At 41.3% G+C, this 26,941-nt stretch overlaps 1 long non-coding RNA gene across 1 annotated transcript in view; it reads right to left on the bottom strand.

Moving 5' to 3' along the window:
• LOC121031780 (uncharacterized) overlaps nt 1-14,079 on the bottom strand; it is a 28,432-nt gene extending 14,353 nt beyond the window's left edge. The window contains exons 1-2 of the long non-coding RNA XR_005790883.1: nt 13,817-14,079; nt 9,895-9,966 (exon numbers count right to left, since the gene is read on the bottom strand). This is a non-coding gene — a long non-coding RNA (uncharacterized LOC121031780). The remainder of the gene's footprint in view (nt 1-9,894; nt 9,967-13,816) is intronic.
• Nucleotides 14,080-26,941: the final 12,862 nt, after the last annotated feature.

The following is a 26,941-nucleotide window of genomic DNA, read 5'->3' as shown; positions in this document are numbered from 1 at the left end:
ACTAAAGGTATAATATTGCCTTTATGATCCCCTGTCTAGGAGATACTTCAGTCCACACGGTTGCTGAACCGAGTTAAGATACTCTTTTAAAATACCACTTCGTTCAATAAATACATAGTGAAAATCTGTATATGCAAAGTACTAAAGATGACACTAAGATGAATAGACATTATTCATCTTCTCTGGGGCTTATAGCTTAAAAGACACATGTATAGGAAGATATCTATATTATCTATATCTTTCGTTCTCTCTCTCTCTCCATCTGCATACATGCAGTGAAAAGTGGCCAAGGAGGAAATTAAAGACCCCAAGAGAATCTCACAAAGTCTTACGGAGGAAGTGGGTGCTTGAGCCGAACCCTGACAGATGGCAAGGACTGCCACAAGTAGAGGTGATGGGAGAGTGTTTTACCTGAGGAGGACACCTGAGCCCCAGTTCAGGGAGAAGAGGCATGGAGATACAGGTGAGAGACAGAACGGGTGCACAGTGTACATGGGACACAGCTTTAGGAGAGCCCGAGAGGCCAGCTGAATGTGAATGCCTCTCTGAGAGGTTGACAGTTTTTCTCACTCTAGCTGGGTACTCTGGGATTGCTCAAAGGAATCGCTCACCAGCGTTGTGTACATAATCCCAGAAAATACTGTATCAAATTGCCCATGAGAGAAGCAGCTCCTTGGAAAATCAATACCTATTGCAAACCGGCATCTGCAATTCTGAGAACCTGCCCTTAGACATTTAAGTTGGGTTCAGATTGGGAGCCCTTCTTTGTTTTCTTTGTCTCTGGCTGATTTTGTTAGCTTTGCCTCTTCCAGGCAGGAGTCACGCAGGCTGGTGTCAGCAGCAGATTCCAGTTGCTCTGAAGGTTAACCACCTATATCGTTGACACGCCCTCCTGAGTGCCTCCAGGGGAATTCTGTGCGGGCCACATACCTCTACATCTTAAATCATGCCATCCCAAATGTGTCCTCCACATTTTATGAAAACCTTTCTATGTGTTTTTTTATGTGATACAGTCAGACAAACAAGAGAAACTTAATTTTATCTATCTAGGTGAATAGAAAGCCGCAGCCAGATTGGTGGCATACTTTAAAAGGCACAGTGCAGCGGCAGGTTGATGGATAACAGAATGGGTCAGGGCTGTTAGGAGGATTTTACAATGCTCCAGGCAAGAGGTAACAAGACCTGAATTAAAGCACTGAGACTTAAAAGAAGGGGCAGGTACTGGTGGGTGTTTTGGAGATAGGATCAAAAGGGTTTGGCAACTGATTGAAGGTGCGGGGAGAGGGAGGCAGAAATGCTGAAGTGGCTTCCAAAGGTGTGAGGCTGAGTTAATAGGAGGATGATAATACCATTACACCAGGAAGGGAAACCCGGGAAGAGTGGTAATTCTGGAGCTAAAGGGGGGTAACTTATGTTGAAAATAACAAGAATATGCTTGGCCTCTATTCATTGAGTTAGTTATAATTAGGGTGACTATGTCATTTTACCATCTAAACTGGGACACCCTTGAAAGAGAAAGGGGAGGGATTCTTTCATAATTGCACCAGGACAACAGGTCTAAACCAAGATTGTTCCAAGGGCATCCAGATGTTTGGACTCCCTATTTATAATACCTTTCAGTGCTCACCTAGTTGGGGATGAGTGTGAAGGAAGCTGGCTCACAGTTCATTGAACTTAGGATCTCAGAATTAGGGGGCGGCCTAGAAATCCATATCACATAGCCTCCTGGCACTCCCAGAAGTCTTCCAGCCTCTCGTCCTCAAGTCCAGCCTCTGTGGGAATGGTTTCCAGGGACAGAGGACTCACTATGACATTCAGAAGCCCATTCTGGTTTTGGACAGTTCTAAGCTGTCTTCTTTATTATCCTTAGCTGAAAGGAGCTTTCCTGAAAACTCCACACGTTGGTTCTAATACAGTTCTAATAATGACATCAACCATATTAAAATAGCTAACATTTACCGAGCACCCACAAGAACCAGTCTTACATGTATTACTTCTCAAGCTCTCTAATACCTCTAGAGCAGACACTGAGAGAGAATGTTACCTGCTAAAGACACACAGCTAATAAGTAGTAGAGTTCTGTCTCCCTGACCCCAAAGACCACATTCTTTCCACAATAACACATATCTGCATAATGTAGACTAAATACAATCTCTCTTCCATACATCATCTCTTATGATATTTGAAAATAATGATTCCTTCTCCTGCTGACCCTGATTCATATTCCATCCTTCCCACATTTGCTCTGCCAATAGAGTCCAGCTTTTTCTTCTTAAAATTTCTGGATCCCTCACTTTCAACAAGTTTCAATTTAAGAATGTACCTCTAAAAATGTGATGTTCAGGATCAAACCCAACACTTTAGGTGTGTCTCAACCAGTGCAGACTACAGCAAGCCTCCTCCTTGCTCTGTTTTGAGCACAAAGCCTTCAGTACAAGCCTGCAGCTTCTGAAGGTCGTTCTTTCTGTTCATTACCATCTGCCTTTCATTGATCACTAGTGCATCACATGCATGTCAGGTTGTTAGGTATTTACAATGGTTCTGCATAGAGAGTGTGGCAGCTTGATGCAACCCATCGCTAACACTAAAATGCAGGTTTCGTTGATGGTGGGACTGCAGTTTTTGTTTGTCAGAACCTCCTTCTGGTAACAGTGTCCATATTTCTTTGCCCTTTCATCTTTTATGCTAAAGGTGAGTCAGATTCCACCACTGGGTTCTAGCAGTAGAACTCACAATCTAGGCTTATCCAATCACATTCCAACACCTTGCCTTCGTGTATGGTACAGTGATGGGCACAGTAAACTGTATCAGTTAGCTACTGCTCTGATAATGCCATGTAACAAATTATCACAAAACTCAGTAGCTTATAACCATAGGCATTTGTGTTTCCTGCTCACTTTCTGCAAGTGGCAAATAAAAGCTAGGCTGGAGGGCATTGGCTCCCAGTGGACAATTGTATGATACAAGAAGCTTGAGCATACTTACACAGTTGGGCTTGCTCCCTTGCTGCACCTCTCCCTTTTTGCCATGAGAAGAACATGGCTCAAATGTAAGATTTGTTTGTGCAAGGAGAGTGAGAGACATAGGGAGAAACCCTGGACATAATCACTCACCTGGAGCCAAACCATCCAGCCAAATATCAGCCACCTGAAGAAATGTGAACAAGAAACAAACGTATAAGCCACTAGGTTTTTCAATAATTTTTACGTGGTATTATTAGAGCGATAGCTAACAAATACAGTCTACTAGTCCAGGGTTTCTTCAGGTATCTCTCATCCTCCTTGCACAAGCAAATGCTATATACAAGGCATGTTCTTCTCTCACTGCAGTAAGAGGGTAAGCCCAACTGTGTGAGTATATCCGAGCCTCTTCTATTTGTTAGTGTCACATTCACCAAACAAATCATGACCAAGGCCAATGTCACGGGAAGAGGAGGAGTATACTTTGCCTATTTTGAGGCCTTGGCAAAGGCAGACAAAACTGCTACAAGACAATGAAGAATTATGACCAAAAAATAACTCAGTTGACCACAATAATACAGTCAAGGCCAATGAACTTCAATTCTTGGACTTTCATTTGAGCTCTTCAAGAGGTGAACCTTATTTCCAGTGGACTGGGTGCTATGATGAAATGTGTTTTCAGTTTGGGAGCATCCCTCAGAGCCATAATTGAGCCACCTTGAGAAAGAAGAGCCCATAGGTGGAGCCCCTTGACAGGAGTTGAGCCCTCAACCAAGCTGCACCTGAAGTTAAAGCCACCTGTTGAACATTATTTAGTTATGTGAGCCCAATAAATTCTGTTTTGCTTCAACCAATTGAGTTGGGATTTCTGTCACTCACAAATAAAGGAGTCCTAAGAACTGTAGTGAATGAGTAAAATTGTCTTCATAAGTGAGCTATAGCACATGATAATTAAGCCTGTAACTATTCTAGCTCAAATTTTTATAGCACAGCCTTCCAGCCCATTCATCAGTGATGCAGTCATCCCTAGGTGGAGTGATATATACTGTACCCAAAACTAGAAGGGCATTTCTTCTTGTTTCCTTCAAAATCTTTTGAAACCTTCCTGGTCATTAGTAGACTAAACTGATTTTTAATTATGTTTTACCCTCCTCGAAAGCCCTTTTCATCTTACTTCACTTCAAATATTTCTTCATGTAAAAATATGGAGGATGGAACTGAGTTTAAAATGCCAGGATAGGGCTGCCTGGGTGTTGCAGGCAGTTAAGCAACTGACTCTTGATTTCTGCTCAGGTCATGTTCTCACAGTTTGTGGGATCGAGCCCCACCTCAGGCTCTACACTGGCTGTGCTCGCTCGCTCTCTCTCTCTCTCTCTCTCTCAAAATAAACTCAAATAAATAAATACCAGGATAAAAGCTCAAAAGAAGGTAGAGTTAGTATTTTTTCAGGCAAAGAGAGAGAGAGAGAGAGAGAGAGAGAGAGAGAGAGAAATGTTTTATAATTGCATTGTATCCCTGACTCAGGCAACTGAGCTTTTTACTCTACTTAAGGTAGAAATAACATGATGTGGTAGGAAGGGTTCTTAGTTTCCAAAGCCAGCAGCTTTGTCCAGGCTCATCACATTAGTGTCTGTGAGATTCGGCTTCTCCATTTGTTATAGAGGGAAGAGTTTCTGTCTCATGTGAGGTATATGGTTGTTGTAACAATCGTTTGAGATAATGGGTAAGAATGGGATATTTTTATTACATTCATTATAATAAAATGATTTCCTAAATGTAACTAGTTTAGCGAGAAACCACTTAGTTTAGCTACTAGAAGGTAGGTCATTGTACCTTATGCCACAAAGCTAGATGATTCCTATGACAGTACCAACAATGGAAATGCATTCTTAGGAGCAAGAAAGCCTTTCCCAGAAGCTCTCAGTCAAGCCTCGTTTCATGATTTGTTGGCTAGAGGTTGCTCATATGTCCACAATTTGTAAACCAAACATGGGTTAGGGAATGGAACAGCTCAGATTGGCTCACAGCAGACCCTCTCTGCACCCAGCACCTTGTGCAAGAGAGGGCATACATAAACAAGATCAAAGTTTATTTCACAAGAAGAGGGGTGTGGCACAGAGGTTGGAAGGCAACAGTGTTTGAGACTATACTTCCCAAACTCCATTATAACATGCCTGTTTACAGGTCTAAACCACTTACTCTCTACCCTCTGAGTCCAGAGGGGCACATCCCCAGCTGCATATCTCTAGCATCCCTTAAAATTTCTGAGACCCGATGGTTTTGTTATCAGATTTTAAAACCATTTCAGCTCTAAGGCTCTGTGAACATGTTTCAGCTGTAGGCTGACAATAGTTTCTGCGCTTTTCTTCGTGCTGGGCAGAGACCTGGCAAGGAGAAAGAAATATCCCGTAGTATGTATAAAATTCTTGTTGGCCTTCTGTGACTCTTTGATATTTAGAATGATTTCATTTCCCAGCCCCCTTTACATTATTATCTAAAACCTTTAGAACTAATTAGAAGTGGGAGGATCAAAGATGATATATTTTAAATTTGCTTCCCGCCTCACCCACTTAAAGTAAAGAATCCTGCATAGCCCATTAAGCTGGAGGTACTTGCTGACAGGAAGGAAACCATCTGGTGAACAACTTCTGTTAATTATGTTGGAACATACTAACGAGAATAAAGAACAGCCTTTAATGACCTTCCCCTTGGTGGCAGAATCCACTGCCGAGTAGACAGTCGTGGCTGGGAGCCAAAAGTTAATGGTTAGTATTGGCACCACTCAGGCTCACTAGTACTTAATAATCTCCCCTCGGTGGAGAAAGTATTTCAGGCATTCACAGCATAAATCCTCCTAGCACCTGCATGTAACTGAGCTCCAAAATAGTCATTTAGGGCATTATTTGGAATCCCTTAGTAAATGTGAATCTGGGTGTTACTTTCTCTGTATCTTTCTTTGCATTTGGACCCATTGTATGAGGCCCACAAGATGTGCATTTTGTTTCACCTAATAACAATATTTAAATGTACTTGGCAGAGCACCGATACAATTATTTCATATCCCAGAGGGATAAAGATACACAAAAATAATTATCCTCATTATGGCCTAGATGAGTTAATCATTTATAGTAATATTATTTCTAATTCCACTTTACCCTTGGAAATCTAGGCAGCCCTGTGTCATCCATGCAAAAAAGGCAGAGTTAAAGCTTTGGCATTTGTATCACGAATGAGCTATAGGTGTTGAAATATCAGTATGTTTTGCTTCATTCATTGTTTCGGTACTCTGAGAATTTTTTAAGTGGCTTACATAGCGTGATAAGATTAAGCGAGATTTAAAAGAATATTATTTGAAGTTTAAAATTTCAATGTTAACAATTTTTTAAAGAACATTTAAAGAAGAAAACAGGGATAAGAAAATAAAGTCAGACCGGCATGAGACTAGTACACAAATATGCACATCATGAAATTTGACACATTACTAGAAATGAACAAACATAGCTCTGAGCTTCCTAGCATCCAACCAGAAGAGGGAAACAGACACTTCAGTGGGTACTTGCAGGGCTCAGGAAAGACTTTTAAAAACCTCAGGTATGAGAGTTTTCCAGTATTAAAAATACTTCTAGCTGACAATATCATCTAGCGCATTCACAAGACATATGCATAAAAAAAAAGAGAAAGAAACAATCCTAGAAATTGCTGCTTCAAATCAGGTGGGAGATGTTATTCTGATAGAAACCTTAAATAAAAGTTCTGTAACCAGGAACTGTCAACATTTAACTCCTAAATTATAACAAATCTATAAAGAATATGGATCTGCAATATATTAAAGTTTAATAACCCCAGTTATTAGCCAAGAAACTGCTTTCTATATAATTTCTTGATGTCTATTTAAGACTTTTCATATGTAACCAAGAATATAATTTTTATAAAGCCAGGTATGTCCAAGAGTTTGCACAGAAGTAACAAAATAAAACTTGTTTGTGCCTAAATCATCCCATCTGTGCCTCTTGGACAATACTCAAGCCTCTTTGTAACCACATGCATCAAGCAATTGGCTAAATATCCTTGTAGACAGGATGTCTCCTATTTGCATTTGAAGGACTCTTCTGTTTAAAATATAAATGCAATTAATTTGCAGTATTTATTTAATCTTTGTATACTACTGTCACAAAACTGAAAATAAGTGTTAGGTCATTATCAACATACCTCAAACTATTTTTGCATGCAATGAATTGAAATGCTAAAACCAAACCAAAAAAACCAAAAAAACCAAACAACCCACCCTCAACGTTCTTTGAAGCTTTGGCCCTTCCCCACCTCCTACTATCCTCTGCACAACCCACCACTATCTTTGAAGTTGGCTCATCTGGTAACAGACTTACTGGAAGCCATAGTGCACACCTACCACTCAAAGAGTTACTTGTTGTCCATGTGACGGATTTAATCAGTCCCTTGGTCTCTCCAACACGCAGCTGTTGGTGAATTCTTTTTTGCTAGTGTAATATTGCAAGGGTCTGAGGTTAAGATTAAAGCTGCCATTAAATTTTCATCTTGTTCTTCAGGAAGATCATTTTCTGGAAGTAGCACGTGTATACATTTGTAAGTGGCAGTGCCACAGAGAAATTTTATCTGCTACATCAGATCTCTGGTGTTCAGAAGGAATGGCTCAATTTAATAGAAAAGTCGGTAAATAACCCAAGTTGTTGGATCTGGGCAAAAGCAGGTCACCTAGAATTATTGGTAAAAAAATAAAAATACGACCCCCTTTGGCAGTTTTATGCTACAGATGCTGCGTTTAAGATGGCAGCATTGAAATACAGAAAGACATGTGGGATTTCTAGAAAGTCTGCCCATGTCCAGATTGTCTGGCCTCTGCAAGTCAAAATGTCACTTCTGAAACACATCATTTACCAGTCCTTCAGCAAAACAACTTTTAGAAAAGTCCCCCACAGCACCAAAGAGGTAGATAGTAATAGAGTAGGGATGCCGTTATGATCAGGAAAGAATAGAGTTTCAGGTATTGCCAACTTTTCATAAAGGAAACAAAAAAGGAAAGGGAACTAAAATTGAGTATCAGACAGAAAAAGGCTTTGAAACAACAAAATGAACTTTTGACAACCAACCCCAAGTATGTATCCTGGAGGAGACGCTGGGTGTGGCTGAGAAGACAGAAGGTACTGGTAAAAAGTAGAATACTTAACCCATTCTGTGAAGGATAATGAGAACTCTGAGGATCGAGGAAACATTCTAAAGATTAATGCTTTGTTATAATCACTGTCAGGTCTCCTACAAATTCTATATCTGGACCTATAGCAGGAACCATTTTACAAATTTCTACTGCAGGTAAACAAAGTGTGTCAAATGTTCAAGCTCATTTTCTAAAGCACAGAAAAAAAAAAACAGACATTAAACTTCTATTATTCCTTAGGAAAGAATTCTACTGAGCTGAAGGTGTTGCTTATGATCCAATATTGGAAATGGTTGGGTCCTGGGGTCAGACAATCTGGGGAGATTCCATGCTTTACCACCTCCTGGCTGTGTTACCCTGACTGAGCCAATTTCCTTGAAGCTTCAGATTCTCATGAGTCAAATGGGGATAGAGTCTCATACGTCAACACTCTTTCACAGTGTTGAAAGAATAAATGTGAATTATGTTGAGCCTTTAGCAAAGAGTATGTCACATAATAAGTGCTCAATAAAATATATCTGGGATTAGTAGAGAAAACACATTAGAACTCTACATCCTAATAAGTGGTATGAAATTATTCTTATCTAAGGCAGCAAAGTACTATGTTAGGAGCATTTTACAAGAAGACATAGATCTAAATGTAGGATAGATTTGGAAGACAAAGATTATACTACATAATAACAAATTCCACACCTTCTTTGAAAAGATTGTGATTCAGTTACAGGTTGTTTAGGGAACAACATGCTACAGTCTTAAGGTTCTGTAAAGCAATGGAGAAATGAATTCATACCTGTAAATATGAGCCTCTCTCTTTTTGAAAAATGTATTATCATTGTTTGGGGATGAAGTCTAGTAACTTGGGAACAAAAAAGCCAGGTTTCAATTTTGCTCAATCTTTTTTAAAGGATAAGTAAAGGCTTTGTCTTAGTTTAACAATTATCGAGTTCCTCGCAGAGGGTGGAAATTTGACTCCATATCTACAAATTTACCTCGTTATAGGCAAATAGCTTAATCTCCTTATTAACCATCTTCCTCATTCATAAAATAGCACACTAATATTTACCTCTGTCACAGGGTGTTGCAAGTTTTTATTAAGGAATGTTTGGGTGGTTAAGATCCTTAGATGAAAAGAACTGTCAAATAGAATTATCATTTATTTTTGTGTGATACGTATGGGAAAAGACTTTGAGATGCTATTTCTGTGGCAAAGGCCAATAAAAATATGCAGATCTATGCATCTGATTGCCAACAAATAGCCAGTAAAATGATTCTGTTTGGGAATGATATGAGAGGTTGCATCAGATTCTAATTTTAGAATGTTTCCTTTTTAAGGAAACATTTCCTTTCCTTCTCTAACCACCTAAGTTAGCTACTGATGAAGGAAGAGAATTAAAATTCCCCTCCACCATCACAGAATTCTACCTTTGGTCTTTACCTGGCGATCGATCACAAGGACTCCTGCGACATTCAGAGTTCATTCTTTTTAAGGTCAAGTTAAGGGGAAGTATCTCCAAGGATAAGAAATTAGAAGTTAACAGTAGGAACAGGAGTAAGGCATTTCTCTGTGTTCACCCCTTTTTTTTCCCATCTGATTATTTTCCCTTTCAGTAACATCTTTTGCATCAATAATTCTTTCCTCTTCAGGGAAAATGCCTCAAACCTTACCATTGAAAGTGAACTTTTAGTACACAGAGGCACAAGGATTAGAAAATACCCAGTTACACAGTGATGTTTCCCCCTTACCTTTTCAATGGCTAGGGCAGATTTGAAAGACTATTGCAGGGTTTGATGATGCTTGGGAAACAGTGTAGACTCCTGAAAAAAGCAGAGAGCAGGCCAACGTATTTCTAACCAAGTTGTCCACCCCACAGACTTAAAGACACATCGAATCACATGACTGGCCTGCTCAAAACCACCTTCCCATGGCCCCCCCACAGTCTACAGATCAGGGCTATGATTTAGGGGCTCTTTATAAACCAGCAACAATCTTCATTACAGCCTTATTGCCTGCTGCCCCCTTTACCCCAAACCCTCAGCCTGAAGTGCTTTTTCCCAACCTCAAACTTATCCTTCCAGACTAAGCTCAAAAGTTATCTCCCCCATCATCCCAGAAAGCAAGTTACTATCTTCTGTGTTGTCATAGTATTCGTATTCAAAAACCTTTGTGCATTAGCACCTGTCACATTCATATATATACAAATATAACGTTTATATAGCATATATGAAATAGTATTGATATATTTATTTTACTATATGTATTACTGGAATTTAAATTATTCAAACTACACTACATTTTTATAATATATTCACATTATTTAAACTTCATATACTTATATACATTATTTCTCTAAATTGTATTTTGTCCACATATTTATATACTTTTGTATAAATATTTTAATTAATGAAATACATTAGATATTATTTAAGTATATCTATATGTTTATATAAGTATATATTCATGGTTTATTTATGTTTCATTATTATTTACTTAGCATTTTATTCATATATTTACATTTTTATGTTTAGAGTATGCTCAATTAAATATTAAATTTTAAATAAATACATTACAGTAAAACCTTGGATTGTGAGTAACTTGTTCTGTGAGTGTTCCACAAGATGAGCAAAATAAATTTTAACTTGATAAATGAGCAATGTCTTGCAATACGAGTAGTACCTGACACAGAACGTGACATGATCACAACTGAGCCAATGGTTCTTGAAATTCGCTTTGATATACAAGTGCTTTGGATTACAAGCATGTTTCCAGAGCCAATTATGCTTGAAAACCAAGGTTTTACTGTATTTGATATCCTGTCTGCCTCAAGCACTAGGTTTGTGTGAACTCCTCTGGAAGAATTCAGAATGAGATTCAGACTCAACCAACACAATAATAGCTACCTTTATAGAGCATTCACTCCATGCAGATAGTGAGGTCAGTGATTTGTGTACATTATCTTGTTTAATCTACACAAGCATCTAATAAGATGGGTGCTACTGCTAGCTATATTTATACATGAAGAAATAGGAACACCAACAGATGAGGTAACTGGCCCTCAGTACTAAGTGCTTAGTTAGCTTTCAGACCCAACTTTGATCTTGACTCCAAGACCTGGAGCTTGACTGGTAGGTGAAGGGGAAACATCATGCATATGTGAATATGCATCACAGCAGTTAAGAGAAAGGGCTTGGGAGCCAAATGACCCAAGTATAAATTCCTATTCCATTATCCCATAGCGATGTGGTTCTAGAATATTCTTCCTGTCTTTCACAGGCCTGCTGCATGAGAGAGACTGAGATGTAGAGCAAGTGCTAAGAGGGAAAGGAAAACCACGTCAGTGGTTAATAACAGTAAACTTAGACTTTGTAAAAAATTGACATCTATACTTCCCCATGGACAAAATTAGAAATAACACGGGCTACAGATTAAACTTGAAATTTCACCCATATTTGGACAGCTTATATCCTCACATTCTTGCTACTCAAGAACAGGCACTATCAGCATCACCGAGAAGCTTAGGAGAAATATAGAATGTCAAGCCCCACCCCAGACTACAGACTCAAACTCTGCACTTGGACAAAGGCTCTTGGGTAATTCTTACATACAATAAAGCTTGAGAAGCACAGGTCTTGATCATTCTCGCTTTCTGCCCAATATCATGGTTCTAAAGACTCTTTCTGAGTTTCCATTGTTATTCCAACAACTTGTTTCTAAGAGACTGATTATAAGAGAAATGTGGGGGTGAGGTGGTAACCCAAGAATCAGATTCTAATATCAGGCTTGTTACAAATAAGCTGTGTGACTGCAGGCAAATTACTGTCTCCATAACTTAAATTTTACTTCGACGACAAGTGTTTTTTGGAAGAAAAAGATAGGAAAGATGGAAATTAGCATAGATTATTATAAGGTTACTTTTCAGATTCAAATATCCATTAAATAAATATTAATAAAAGTAAAACACAGACCTAACACTTGTGAGGATTATGTCTCTGTCTTAATCACTGCTGTATTTTTTAGCATGCAGTAGTTGCTCAAATATATGTACCACGAATGAATGAATGTTCACTCTTACCTCTCAGAAGTCTTTCTCAAAGCTAGTAGCACCTTCTGTCCTCCTATCATAAGTTTTACACATATTAATTGACACAAGACAATGTAACAAATTTTTCTTCAAAAGCACTTATAAAGTATTTATTACTTTGCCAACTCATAATATTTCTGCAAATTTTCTTCTGTATGTATATGTCTTTCACATAGCTAAGGTCACAGGGAACATAGATTTGAAGTCTGCATATTTCTTTATTATCTTAGGGCACAGCTACGTAGTAGGTTTCCATAGACATTTGTGAATGTAAAGCAGCTTTCATAATTATTTTAGGACTGTAGAATATTCCTTGAAGTTAATGTACCCCAACGTTTAAATCAAGGTCCATAATGTTGAACATCTTGGTGATTTCTCATTTTTTTACTACAAAAAAAAAAAATCTAGAGTGAACATCTTTGAAAATGCATATTTGCGGGTCTGGTGAGTGATATTTCTTTGAAATTCATTAGGGTGGGTTGACTGGAATAAAAGGTATGAGCATCTTTATGGTTCTTGTTACGTACTGCTAAATTTTCTTTCTAGTTCCAAAATTCTAGGATTCATAGAGAATCTCACATTCTCAAGTGGCTGCAGCAAAGACTAGAAGCCAGCAGCCAGCTACTGGTGCCACCACAGTCCTAGAAAATGGCAAAACAGACATTCCCACATTCTTTTCTTTCATGGATGATTAAAACAAAATGGAAACCTTGTGCTAGAAATTGGCTTACAGCATCCAATGGAAGAAATATCATGTTACACAAATGACCAGAGACTAGTTGGATAAACAAGATAAACTCAGAGTTGCATTCTTTCCCAGAATCTGAGTGGAGCGCTTTGGAGCATGGATTCACAATTCTGTTTCTAGCCTATTTTTAAAATATTGAAGAGAAGGACCAGATGTCACAATGAATTAATATCCTAGACTTTTAAATCTGGAGACATAGGTTCAAATTCTCCCTGGTTGAAAGTAAATATGAGTTTTCTGGCTTCTTGGAGATCCCTTATGGATATTTCATTCACCCCCAAACTTGACAGTTGAACAGGATGATCCCTGCATCTTCTTTTTCATTGCGACCCAAGGGCTGGAAGCTCAGAAGAGGTGAGGCAGGTGCCGTAACTAAACTGAGGGAGGAGTCATCTTCGTCTCCTGTCTTCTCATGTATCTTCAATGTAAAGTCAAAGGCCATCAAAGTGTAGCTGCAGAATCCGTGGGCATGGCTATGGGGCCGCTGCCGTTCATCCAAGTGGATCTAATGAAAGTAGTCCCCCCACAAGTTTCCCCTCAGCAACACACACCTCTGTTCTCAGGTCAGTTTCTGAGGTCTCATCACAGAGACTGTGGCTATGTCATTAGCAGTCTTATGCACCATTGCCATTTCTTCTGGAAGGTCCTCCTGCTCTGTGAAGGTTATGTACCCTTTCTTTGTGCCCTCACCACATCCTTCTCCCCGTCATAATATTTGTCTGACTTGTAATCATGCTGTAACTGTTGGTTCCCCCAGCTGGTCTATAGACTTTCCCCCTCCACCCACCCCCGAACAGAGTACGCGCATACATACCCAGGTCTCCAGCAGAGTACATACCTGCGTCTAGACGCATCCTCTGACCTGAGTGTCTCAGCATCTCAGGAGGATGTTCTGAATCACCCTGGAAACCCTCTGAGACATCTTTCTGAAGAGAAGAGCAGTTCTGATGAGGCTTTCCGATGTGACCTGTGATGATGGAGTGGTCTCGGGCTCCCTGCCAGCTGAGCATCTCAGCACAAGTGAGCTAGACTTCCCCCAGAAACTCCACACAGATCCTCACAGGAGAAGTGTGACTGGTATGCTGATAGGAAGTGACAGGTGATCTGTCTCAAAAAGACAAGGGAACAGAAGGAAGGATCATCCTTTATTTGACTGATGTCAATATGCAGCCCAGGATAACTCCACTTCAGGAAAACCCAGCCTGAGGAATTTGGGGTCAAAGAAAAAAAAAACTCAACTACATGTACAACTTTATATCTGCTTTCTTTTTAGTTAAGTTGGGTTTTTAATTTAAGGTGTGTTTAAATGGATTTTTAAAAAGGCAGAGGGAGCACATTCCTTCACATGTTTCTCTCCTGACAGTGTTCCTATGGGATCTTTGAGTGAAGAAAGCCTGGCTGATCCCAAATTTGCTCAGTAGGTGGGCTATGCACTTCTCTTTTGACACATGCTTGAAAAAAATCATGTCTTTTATGGTATAGTAAAGACGATTGAAAGCATTCTTCTCCCCCCCTACCCCAGAAACCTAGGAATGAATTCCTCATCATTGAGGAAAAGTCCAGAGAGAAAAGAGAAGCCACCCAGGGTAAAGAAGGGAACCCAGAGAGCCAGTCAAGTCAGACCTGAAAAGACCAGCCTCCTGCTGCCAACCTGCAGTCACAGGTAAATCCCAGAGAACCTCTTTTTGTTTCATTTTTTCCTGAAACACAGAATTCAAAGTTCCTTCTCTGAGCCTCACTATACCCTGATATCTGGGATGATTGCATCCCACCTCTCTTGAGCTTGGGTGCTAAACTTTCTTCCCAGAGTTGGGTTTTTAAAGAAAACAGGTTTAAAACTGTCAGCAAGGGAGGAGAGAAGTCCAAATCGCTCTCATGCTTGAACCTGTGGGCCAATTTGTTTGTAATTGGATTGGTATGCAGCAAAGATAGAGCCGACCGGGGGAAATGCTCCATGGCCCCCCCTCTGGAGGGGATATTTTTCCTGATGCTGATCCTCAGTCCAGCACCAGCCCCCAGTGGGGGAGAGGCAGAGAGACCCTGACCATGGAAAAGAAGGGCCAATTGTGTGCAGCAAACAAAACAAAAGGACGGCAGGGACAGCCCCTTGAAAGGAGGCAGGACCCTTCACCAAAATAGACCCAGAAAGTAGAGCACACGTTGCAGGGTCTGTGTCCAAACTCAGAGACTGTGGGCCAAGGAGGAAGGTTGGATGAGAGCAAGGGGGGAGGAGACAGTGCTAGAGAGGGTTCCAACAAGAAACTAACAGCAGCCCTTGCCAGAAACCTGAGGAAAACTTTTTTTTAAATAAAATGAAATTGCTACCACTTCTATCGCCTCCTCAGTTGAGCCTCCACAATCCAACTGTCAGCCAGTCATGTAAGTTCCACCTCACGGCCAGCGTCAGTGGCAGAGGGAGAAAATGTGGATTTGGGGAGAAACAGATCAGGGTTCTAATCTCGGTTTTGCTACTTGCTATTGAGGAGATTTGGGGGCAAGATATTTAGCCCAATGGAGCCTCAGTTTTCTGGATCTGTAAAATGAAAATAACTCCTACTGGAAGGCTGGTTTAAAGGGATCTTGAAAGTTTGAAGAACCATACTGGATACCATTCGTTGTCAATCAGCATTATCCTGACCCCTTTCATAGGTTCCCCTTTATCTTGGGTGCTAGATGTCTGGGAGCCACATGTCCCCAAACTTTGTTTCCACCGATGTTCTGGATATAACATGTTTAATAATAGAATTCATTCGTGGGATATCTGTAAGGCAGAAGAGAGAAAGAGCCCCATCCTTCTCTCAGCACTGGTCCAGGGTGACAATGTGAGCTTTAGCAGATGTGACCAGCGTGGCAGCTGGCTGGTCTCTCTCACTGCCAGGCCCCAGCTTCAGGGTTGTGGGTCAGTTGTGATTTCCCACAGCTACCTGGAAGCCTGTGATGGCAACCTGAAAGCAAGGAGCAGCCCACCTTACTTTTTTGACTCCAGGCTTTTCTGCAATCCAAAAAGCACTGGTATTAGTTTTCTACCGCTGTGTAGCAAATTACTACAAACTTAAAGCAGCCTGAAATAGCACGTGTTTATTACTTCATGGTTCTGTAGATCAGAAGTCAGGTGGGCTCAACAGGGTTCTAGGTCAAAGTCTCACCATGCTCAAATCAAGGTGTCAACTGTTGACAGGGATCTTATCTGGAAGGTCTGGGAAGAATCTACTTGCAAACTCATTCAGGATGTTGGCAGACTTTATCTCCTTGTAGTTTGAGGACTTAGGTCCCCAATTGTTTGCTGGATGTCAGACAGAAGGGTCTCCCATCTCCTTAAAGCCATGCACACCCTTCCCCAAGCGGCATCCTCCACTTTTAAACCAACAATGACACACTGAGTCCTTTGCCCAACATGGCAGCCAGAGCAGAACCCATCACACCCAATCCCCTCACACTTGGACTCTGATTCTCTTTTCTCCTCTCGGCCAGACAAAGCTCCCTGATTTTCAGGGCTTGTGTGATTTGATCAGGCCCACCCAGGTAATCTCTCTTTATGGGCCAGGAGAAGCAATAAGAGTGCCAAGGAAGGATGGACCATGATCAGATTTATATTTTCACACAACAAGTATTTACTGAGAACTTACAATGAAGGTAGAAAACCCACCTTGGTACTGGGAATAGTGCCATATAACATCACATAGTCACAGGAGTGATGCATCAGCATATTCGTGGCTTCTGGGAGTTGGGTGAGACATCTTTGTGGGAGCATTTTAGGAATTCTGTCTACTGTAACACCTAATTCCCTCTATTAAATTACATTCTTCTTTGAAAAACCTAGAGGGGTTTTGTTTTTCTGTACTCAACCATAAGTGATCTGAGATCACAGTCTGCAAACAAACTCTGACATGAAGAAAACAACACTTTATAATACTCTTACCCTTGGAACTTTGTGGACTCTTACCCAACAAACATCAGTTCAACAAACAGTTGTCTAGCAACTGCCATATGCCAGGTTGTGCTACGTTTACAGGAATCAAAAAGGGTAAGACACCCTACCGTTATGGTCTAATGGGAAAAAGAGACACATGAATAGAGCTTTTTCAATGTAACATGTCATCAGAGATGATAAGAAAGATTAGGTTCAAAGTTGAGTATCATTCGTTTACTCAAGAACTATTGATCTGATATCTACTCGGGGTCAAGCATTGGCTTAAGTGCCAGTGACTTAAAGATCAATGAGGCATATTATTGCCCTAGAGAATCTCAAAGCCAGTGGAAGAATCAGATATCACATTATTGCCAGACAGCACTTTTATCGTCAGGAATCACAATAAACTGCTGTATTTTAATAACAGATGCAGTTTTTGACTTTTTGCTAGTAAACCCCAACTATGCTAAATACTTTACACGTATTATCATATTTAAGTATGTTAAATTAAGTCTGTTACCTTAAGTCTGAAAGTAAGATGTAATTATTTTCTGAATTTTACAGAGACTGGAAACCAGCCATTTTTCTAGGATAAGATTGATCTGGGTTTGCAACCCATATAGACTCAATTCTCACACCCCTTGTAGAGGGTATCATTGGATGTCTAATGTTCATGTTTCTGCCCAAAAATCCTTCAGGATCCTTTTCCACTACTTTTGTGCTGCCTGCACCATCGATCCCATGGAACAGAAAAATTCCTACAGCCAGAACCTGCCCTCTTTCCTGGGGAACTATCTTCTGAGTCTCCTGTACCCACACAAATGGAGAGTGCAGTGTCTGGGAGTGCATGGTCCCTGGGTGGTCCTTAACCAGTAACTGATGGAAGTGAGAGTTCGAACACACTAGTTCCTTTGCCATGGTCAGGAAAACACTGACACTTGATTTATAGAGTTCCTGAATCTGCCTGCAGATGGGGCAAATTGGATCTTTGGTTGGACTTCATGATTGCACAGTTACTCGGCTTCCTCCCCTCCCTGCCCTCCACCCCCACCCACACCTTTCCTAGTTTCCCCTGGGAATTTCCTTACAAACATTTACACACAGATCTGAGTCTGCCCTAAGACATCTGCGCTCTGACATTTATACTGCACTACCATGGGAACCAAGGGATGAGGGTGATTAACTCCATTTGGTCCCGTTGGTGAAGACTTTCCGGTTATGAAAGATAAGCAGAGGTCTGCCAAGATGGCAAGTGGGGAGAACAGCATTCCAGGCAAAGGAAACTTCACACACAAAAGCACAGAGACAGGAAGATGAGGACAAGTCAAAGGATAGATTTAAAAATTGGACATGCTGGGGGTGCCTGGGTAGCTCAGTCCGTAAAGCATCGGACTCCAGCTCAGGCCATGATCTTGTGGTTTGGTTTGTGAGTTCAAGCCCTGCATGGGGCTCTCTGCTGTCAGCACAGAGTCGTCTCCCTCTCCCTCCTCCCCTCCCCTGCTCTCTTACACGCTGTCTCTCTCAAAAATAAATAAACATTAAAAATAAATAAATAATAAAAATAAAAATTGGACATCCTGGAGCAGAAGGTAGAAGGAGCTGAGGGGTCTGCCAGGAGTTGGAGTTCCCAGGTTGAGAAGCACCTGAGGGTGCTAAAGAAGGATGGAGCATGATCAGATTTGTGCTTTCACACACCAAATACTTATTAAGAACTTACAATGAAGGTAGAAAAACCCCCTCAGTACTGGGAATATTGCAGGACCAACCTGATCTGTGTCCCTCGTGGACTTATAGAATAATCTTTTCTGTCCAACACAGCACCACTAAAGATGTGTGCCCATTTAAATTAGCTAAAGTTGAAATTTAGCTTCCCAGTCACATGAGCCACATTTCGAGTGCTCAATAGCCACATGTGGCTAGGCTTTTCCATGGCTCAGTGCAAAACATCCTCAGCCTTGCAGAAAGTTCTATTGGACGGTGCTAGTCTAATTACATCAGAGGATAGCTATGAGTCTTCCGCCTAATTTAAATTTTTTTTAAGTTTATCTATTTATTTTGAGAGAGAGAGAGAGAGAGAGAGAGAGAGCAAGCAGGAGAGGTGTAGAGAGAGAGGGAAAGAGAGAATTCCAAGCAGGCTCCCCACTGCCAGCGCGGAGCCCAATGTGGGGCTCAAACTCACAAATCATGAGATCATGACCTGAGCTGAAACCAGGAGTCAGACGCTTAGTGGACTGAACCACCCAGGTGCCCCTCTTCCACCTAATTTTTAATTTGTATGTGGCTATCTCCTACTTAGTCTTTTTAAAAAAGTTGCTCCCTGTGCTTTTCCTTTTTATACAGAAGACTCTGAGGATTCTTTTGATTGCACAACTGGGCCTCTGCACAACCACCTGCATTTGGCAATCAAATTGTAGTCGTGGTTGTCAAAAGACCGGGATTGCAGAAATCCCTTTGAAAGTGCACGTGGTCCTTTTATGTGCTGGATGAGGGAGATATGCTCACACCTGCCTGCAGAACCCAAGCAGTGGAGTCTGCCTGCCTCCATCTGTTCATAGTGTTCATTCTGAATGGTTGGAGCTCAAAGCCCATCTTGTAAAAGCAAAACAATATTCAGGAAAAAAGCTCAACGTGAATTCCTTGCCTGGCATTCTCCCATTTCCAGGGCCACAAAAATGGAAGCAAAACAGCCACTAGCAACAGTAATCTCTGAAATCTGTCAAGAGATTTAAAACTGATGATTGTTTAAAAATTTTACATGATGGGGCACGTGGATGGCTCAACTGGTTGGGCATCCGACTTCAGCTCAGGTCATGATCTCACTGCTCGTGAGTTTGAGCCCCACATCCGGCTCTGTGCTGACAGCTCAGAGCCTGGAGCCTGCCTCAGATCTCTGTCTGCCCCTCCCCTGCTTGCTGTCTGTCTCTCTCTGAAAAATAAACATTTAAAAAAAAAACATTAAAAGTTTTACATGACGTCTTTCTCTGACTTATTTCACTTAACATAATACCTTCCAGTTCCATCCACGTTGCTGCAAATGTCATGATTTCATTCTTTCTCATTGCCGAGTAGTATTCCACTGTATATAGAAACTACATCTTGTTTATCCATTCACTGTATGTTAGCCAATTTGACAATAAATAATATTTAAATATATAAATAATCACTCGTTACTAATTTAAACAAATTTTTACATGATAAACTAACAGGAACTGGAACTTTTGTTAAAGAGTCATTTCCCTGTAATTCATCTATGTTCTTACACGAACCAATGAACAACAAAGTGTTTCATGATAGTCTAGAATAAAGCCATCAAAAACATAAAAACTGGACTATGTAATCAAATATTTTAATCAAAGTGTCACTGTAGAGAAATTTAAACCTAACCATTCTGAAGTACACAGTACAAATCGTAATGACTGTGGCACTCAAAAACTAAATTCACTCTAAAGAGGCAACTTTATATTCAGTTGAGTAAAGATTATGTCTCCCTATTCCTGATACGATACAGTTTTTAGGCTCTAAACAAACATAGCCAACCTTATGAAAGCTCTTCTATTACAACGATTAGAGGGGTTGGTTATGCATAAGGGAAGAGAAAGCACTATTTTTTTTAAATAACAAAATGTCAACTTTCCAGGCTTTTTTTAGCCTTGATTTCTAATAAACTGGGAAACACTGGTAGACTAGTTCCTAAAGGCCTGGATCAGCTACAGAAACTAGGGGCTAAGTAGCAGAGATTGTATTATTTCCAGGGGAGAGAAGGTATGGCTGCAATAAATAAGATTGCTCTTACACATACTTTGTTATGTTTTATTTCTCTCATTTTCTTTGTTGTTTTTTGTTTAGCACTCGGCTGATCCTGCTGCCCTGCCACTGGCACGCAAAAGAGTACAAGATATTCCCACTCTCCTCTTTGTCTAATTCCACAAGCCTAAGGAGGCAATAATGACCAACCTCTTGGAGTTTTCCAGTTGATTATAGAGAACAGCATTGTATCCCGCAGTACACTCTGGCCGCCCTGCCACCAGATGAAAGGAAAAGCATAAAAGCCCGAGCAAACCTGGGACTCTGCCTTTCCTGCCGCAACATGCCATCAAATGCAGCCGGGGCCCTCCACGGAGGCAGCCATTCTGTTGTTCACGTTCACCGAGTTCAGCTGAGGATGTCTGAGATCAACAGGTGGCCTTGCTAATGGAACAGATTCGCTCATTGTTTGTGTGTTTAATGAATCATTGAGTTACTGATCAGCAGTGAGCAATAGAAGCTGTTCAAACAGAAAAGAAGCCCAGCCGGGAGGTGGTGCCGCCACCACGCTCCTTTGAAGCGCTGCTGGCCCCACGGGCTGTGAGGGAGGCTTAGGGTTTACTCCCTCCGGTTCCCAGAAAAGCTGGTAGCAAGAAGAGGGTATTATTTCTAATTGGATGATGAAAGTCAGCTCCGGGGACAGAGACCAAAGGGCCAAACGTAAAAAGGGGAGGAAGTGAAAACATCTGAATCAAAAGGTTGAGGTAAAACCAAGAGACAGGTGTTTGCAGTGAACCGCGCAATAACCCTCGTCTTGCCTCCCTCCCCAGGTCCTCAGGAAGCAGCCGAGTGGGGAAGGACAGCAAGGAGTAAGAAAAAGCAAGGCTGAGGATTCGGAAGCTGATTTCCTTACAAAGAGTTCATGGTACAGTGGAAATTCTCTGTCTTATCAGGAGGCAAGGCTGACCTTTCTTTGTGAGATTCCCACAAGTTGTACCAGGGCCTTTCTTGTGAGTAGAATTTGACTGAAGATATGTCAGAATGGCATTACTGGGCCATGTGTGTCCTTTTGCCTCCACAGATAAGACTTTTCATTTGTCACCATTTGAAGTCTGAATTTTAAGCAGATTTGTAGACTAGTGGCTCATATCCATCCACTCGTTCGGCTGTATCACCTGTCTTATCCCAGGGGACTTTCCAGAATTATTGCCTTCACCATGAAGTGACGTGAGTTCCCCAATTCAAACCTGGGCTTCTTTAGCATTTTTACTTTTCAAAAAATATATCATAGAGAAGATAAATAGATTGGCAAGGCTTTTTTATGTCTTTCCCAATGCTGACTGCAATCGGTTTATTGACAACATATTTATTTATTTATTTTTAAAAAAATTTTTTTTTAACGTTTATTTATTTTTTTGGGACAGAGAGAGACAGAGCATGAACGGGCGAGGAGCTCCAGGCTCTGAGCCATCAGCCCAGAGCCCGACGCGGGGCTCGAACTCACGGACCGGGAGATCGTGACCTGGCTGAAGTCGGACGCTTAACCAACTGCGCCACCCGGGCGCCCCTTGACAACATATTTAAAGTCATTTGTACCTCTTCAGTCATGATTTCCATCATCTTCTTCTGGATTTGGTGGACCTGTAGGTTCTGAGTGTGAGAGGTCTTCCAAATATGATCACACAACAAATGAAGCATATAACTATTCGTAGTCTTGATATCGACATGAGCTTCAGTCACGGCCTGACATTTTCTCGACCACGGAGCACATTTTTCATGGGTAAGATCTATGTCATACAAATTGGGTAGGCAGTTTCGCCTTGAATATCCTCAGTAATTACTTCGGATTTTCTAATGCACATTCATCATTCTGCAGAGCAGGCCTTACTTTAACAAAATGACCTTTGAGGCAATCAGATGCATTTTGGTTCCTTGGGTCCCTGAGACTAACAATTTTCTGTGTTTCCTATGTCAAACATGGCTGGTGCTTTCACATCATTTCAATCTTCCTTAGAAAATGGTTCTTGGTTTCCTTTTGCCACCTTTTGTGGGAAGTGTTTTTTTTTTTTTTTTAAAGGTAGGGAACATATGAATGATATAACAGAGGGTAGTTTGGTGAGGAGAGCACTGTGCTATGGGTTAAGTAAGGTGGGTCTTAATTTCAACTCTGCCACTGTCTCTGGAGTACCATTGGTCATATACTTTCCATGGTAGAGACTGGCTACCTATTCACCAAACCTCTTTCCTTCCCTCTCCAACACACAGCTAAACCCAGGTCCCAGCTTTCCTCATAGTCAGATGTGTCCATATGATAGGCTCCAGCCAATGGAACATGCACCAAGGTTTGTAATTAGACCTGAATTATAATTCTTGCAGCTGGCCCTCTGTGCTCTCTTTTCCCTTGTCTTCAGCTGGATATCGATACCTAGGTTGACCTTGAAGTTCACAGAGCCTCTGTAAAGCTTGGGTCCCTTTGGCCCTCAGGGTACCTGGAGAATCTAAGGTAGCTGGAGTACCCAAGTAGGACACCTCAGCTGTAAGCAATCTCCTCCATTTACCTTAGCACACTGTACAAACTCCTTCTACATGTTCCATAAAGCTGAACAGTAAAGAGGTATTTCCATGGACTCTGATGTTTCTCTTAGCCCTACCATCTTTGATTCAAAGCCATCACCTCATTTATACCTTCATCTTCTACCCCAGAAGGAAGGATGCCCTTCCTGTCTCTTCAAGCCTTGGAGGAAGGAGTGAAACTTTTCTCTATTACATTCTCCCTAAAAGATAGAGATAAAGGAGGAATAAAGAGAGAGAAAGCAGAAAGTCTATTAGAGCCCTCCTATCAGTTAATGGGAGAGAACAAGGAGAAAGTATAGAAGGCAGTAGGATGAATGGAGATTCAGGCCAGAGAAAGAGGGTGTGATTTGCCCTTGCATCTGCTCGTGGCAGATCTTTGGGCTCTAAATCCCGAATGAGGGCCTGAGTCGTGACAACAAACTTCTATTCCACCAGCACATCTCTTGCCATGGGTTTGTGTTTAATCGATCCAGCCTCAAATCCTTTCAGAACTGAAGATCTCAGCTATTCCAAAATGTATTTCCATATGTCCTCTTCAGTAAAACCTTCTTTTCAGAGGAGGATGTGAAAGCTATCACTCCTTTTGGCAATGTCATTGCTATTTGAAAAACCAAGATGTATATACACACATGTGCCCTGTGTGTACATAACTTACAATACAATTTTCTGATTCTGAATATTTGTGTGCACAGTGGAATGTTCACTCCTCCTGGATGTACAAGCTGCACCATACGTCCCTATAGCAGGAATGTGTCTCAACTGTAGAATAAATGGGTTGCATTTGGTCTGTGGCATTAAACAGGCAAACTAAGTACTCACTACTGAGACAGGCATAACTAGTCTACAAAGATGTTTATAATCCCCCTTTTTTTACAAGGTGTGTGAAAGATAATTCCATGTTTTTATGTCTTTTTTTTTTTACCTTTGAAACATTTATATAGTGTTTATTATATAACAAGCATAATGTAATGAATATTGTTCTAAATGTTTCTCAGATATTAGTTTATTTAATTCCCTATTAAAGTGGGATATTCAGGACTCCCACTTCCTGGTGGGAATCTGGTGGGAAGTGGCAAGGACCCTGGGTCAGAAGATCTTGTTTCCACGTCGGAGCATGACCAAGTTTGGCTGGCAGAGCTGGAGTGATGAAATCGCACCTCCGCTCTGCTATTACGGTCTTGCAGTAAGAAGCACAAGCTAGATGACCTCCAGAGTCTAATCCAATTCTAGGACCATTTTGAATTCACTCTTTTCCTGGATCCCATGGCTCCCTGTGATCTGGCACCTGACAAACTTTCCAGTCTCATCTCATATCCCAACCTCACTCAGCTCCAGTCCCATTTGGCCTCCCTTCTTTGTTCCAAAAACACTGAGCTCCTTCCCAGCTTAGGGCCTTTCCACTGGCAGTTCCTGCTGCTTGAAGCTCTTTCCTTGCATCATCTTGTTGCCTCTTTTTTTGTCATTCAAGTTACTAATTAACCTCTTCAGTGAGTCTGTCCCCAACATCTCAGCCTAAACTGTTCCCACACCCAATACTAACTTCCCATCAATCACTCTGATTTACTATCACCTGTCACCATCTGATATTTTCTTGTTTATTTATTTGCCTCTTTGTGTGTAGTCTGTCTCCTCTCACTAGGAATAAACCCCATGACAGCGAGACGTTATCTGTCTTATTCATCGTTGTATCTCCATTGCTTACATAAAAGCACAGTAGCCACAGAGCCCAGCAAATCTAGGGCTTCCAACAGAGGCAGAAATGGAGCCTGGGACCTAGAGCCATAGGATTCCCGAGTCACACGCGGGAGCAGAGGGGTCACTTAGTGTTCCACTTGCCCTTTCTCACTCAATTCAGTGATTTCAGAGCAAATGTCAGGGTGACTATGCATCGACACACATCCTTTTGCTCCTACTCACCTTCTACCTCTCAGAGACAAACTGTGTATTCTCAGGGACATCCTGTGCAGTTGCCTCACAAGCAGTAAATAGCGTATCCGCCTAAGGAGACCAGTACCTCTCTGCTGAGAACAGCTGTGCAGCTCTAGTTCTGCAGATTTGGGCTTCACAGTCTGAGGGATGAAGGCCAAGACTAGTGGCCAGTGGGACTTAGACAGCCTGGATGCTAAGCCCTATGTGATGCTCTGCAATGGCAAGAAAGGTCTCAACTGAAGCTGATCCAATACTGGCTACTGCCCTATGCAAGGGTATGCCTTCTCTCCTAATAGAAGAACAGGGTACCAAACCAAACATAGTAAACATTCTGTCTCAGAGAAAATCCTCTGGGGTATAAGGAAGCCATCGAGTTTCTGGGAGGGACAGCTATAGAAGGTGCTTATTCCCACTCAAAAGGGAGAAGTGATGCTTAACTCACAGCTGGAGGCATGGTCCCCACCCAGGTGAATCACCTGGGACTAAAGTAGAATAAAGAGGAATAACGCTGGTGAAGTCACAGGGCAATGTCAGAGAGTCACCATCTGGATTTCAGGAGGAGGGGCAGGGCCCTGTGTGTAAAGATTCATCTCAACACATCTATAACCCAGAGATAAGAGTCCACGTGATCGTTTTTATGGTCAACTAACTTTGACATTTCCTTCTCTCTGACCAGTTTCGGAACATCCAGGTCTGTCAAGAGATATCCTTGTGCCCTCCCAGATTCCTCCACTCTTCAGGATCTCCTACATCAAATACCACAGGTAATGACAACTCAGGACTACTAGTGATTTTCTATCCTATAATAAAAAGATTATAGGGTCAAACATTTCAGCACTTCCCTGTCCCAGTATTTGGTCAAGAAGTTCTTCCTTAAGCATTGCTGACATACCTCTTGCTGCAATGTCAGCCCATTTCTTCTTTTCAACCTACTGTGGAGAAGCAAAATAATGAGTATCCATATTCTCCATGATTTTTGAAAACAGTGAAATCAACCCTTAGCTTTCTCTCTCTCTCTCTCTCTCTACTAAATTTCACAAAAGGCCATGCCCCTACCACTATAATCTATCTGGTAATTCTTTTCTGGACTTTAATTTTTTACATTATTTAATTTATTTTTTAAATGTTTATTTTTGAGAGAGAGAGAGAGAGAGAATGAATGAGCAGGGGAGGGGCAGAGAGACAGGGAGACACAGAATCTGAAGCAGACTCCGGGCTCTGAGTTGCCAGTACAGAGCCCAGTGCAGGGCTCGAACCCACAAACTATGAGCCAAAGTTGGACGTTTAACTGACTGAGCCCCCCGGGCACCCCTCTTTGAATCATTTTAAAAATGCAGAAGTCAGAACTGCACATACTGCTCTTGTAAGGTCTTTGGCAAGTCTTGAAGCAACAAAAGGTTTCTTTCCGATCGGTGATGTAGAGTTTCTGTCATTTTCAAAGTATACTGCTGAATCATATTCAATTTGCATCTGGATCTCAGGTTTCTTCTTGTCACATATACTCATCCAATCCTTTCCTGGACCACATTCACTTTTTGTTCCTAGGTGCACGATGAGATCCCAACTTTATTCTCTTGTAGACAGTTGGCCTCCCAAATTTCAAAAGTTTATTTACATTTATTGTACCAGAAAAGTCAGCCAGCTGAGAAGAGATGGCTGTACATCACCTGACAAAAATATGGAATGATCCTGGTCCCAAGAAGATACTGATGCGGCAAACCTGGACTCCCTCTCAGGTTCATACTGAGCCTTTGATGACCAGGATTTGTTTCACGGTTCCTGCTATGACGTACCCACTGCATGTTA

This window comes from Herpailurus yagouaroundi, unplaced genomic scaffold (assembly GCF_014898765.1).
Source record: "Herpailurus yagouaroundi ecotype Mexico unplaced genomic scaffold, PumYag 141, whole genome shotgun sequence".
In the NCBI taxonomy this organism is placed as follows: Eukaryota; Metazoa; Chordata; class Mammalia; order Carnivora; family Felidae; genus Herpailurus; species Herpailurus yagouaroundi.
The sequence above is the reverse complement of the archived record's forward strand: the minus strand, read 5'-3'. Positions and strand labels throughout refer to the sequence as shown.